The sequence below is a fragment of the Bison bison genome, unplaced genomic scaffold, assembly GCF_000754665.1.
Source record: "Bison bison bison isolate TAMUID 2011002044 unplaced genomic scaffold, Bison_UMD1.0 scf7180017864529, whole genome shotgun sequence".
Lineage (NCBI taxonomy): Eukaryota > Metazoa > Chordata > Mammalia > Artiodactyla > Bovidae > Bison > Bison bison.
Genome location: NW_011495079.1, coordinates 1606114 through 1606940, shown reverse-complemented (window position 1 = coordinate 1606940; position 827 = coordinate 1606114). Strand labels below are relative to the sequence as shown.

The 827-nt window shown below is 37.0% G+C and overlaps 1 protein-coding gene across 1 annotated transcript in view; it reads left to right on the top strand.

Annotated features, from left to right (window-relative positions):
• Positions 1 to 827, top strand: part of LOC104982268 (melanoma-associated antigen 9-like) — a 5745-nt gene that overhangs the window by 3553 nt on the left and 1365 nt on the right. The gene's annotated exons all lie outside the window — the stretch shown is intronic.

Sequence of the window (827 nt, the reverse complement as noted above, 5' to 3'; positions counted from 1 at the left end):
ATGGTATACACACACACACACACACACACACACACACACACAGGAATACTACTCAGCCATGAAAAATATTGAAGTAATACCTTTTGCAGAAACATGAGTGGACCTAGAGATTATCATACCAAGTGGAGTATCAGAAAGAGAAAGACAAATGTCCTATGATATTAATTATATGTGGAATCCAAAAAGATGATACAAATGAAATTATTTGCAAAGCAGAAACAGACTCAGAGAATAAACTTTTGGTTACCAAAACAGAAAAATGAGGGAAGGGATTAATTAGGAGTTTGGGATTAACAGATACACTCTACTATGTATAAAACAGTAGTACTGTGGTGCTGGAGAAGAGTCTTGAGAGTCCCTTGGACAGCAAGGAGACCAAGTCAGTCAATTCTAAAGAAATCAACCCTGAATATCCATTGGAAGGACTGATGCTAAAGTTGAAGCTCCAATATTTTGGCCACCTGATGTGAAGAGCCAACTTACTGGAAAAGACCTTGATGCTGGAAAATACTGAAGACAGAAGGAGAAGAGGGTGCTAGAGGATGAGGTAATTGGATGGCATCACCGACTCAGTGAACATGAGTTTGAGCAAACTCTTGGGGAGAATGAAAGACAGGGAAGCCTGGTGTGCTGCAGTCCATGGGGTCACAAAGTCATATACAACTGAGAAACAGAACAACAATGTATAAAATACATGATTAAGGTCCTACTGTATAGAACAGGGAACTATATTCAATATCTGCAATAACTTATAATGGAAAAGAATCTGGAAGTGTTTTATATATATGTATGTGTATACATATATATATATATATATATATGTAAAG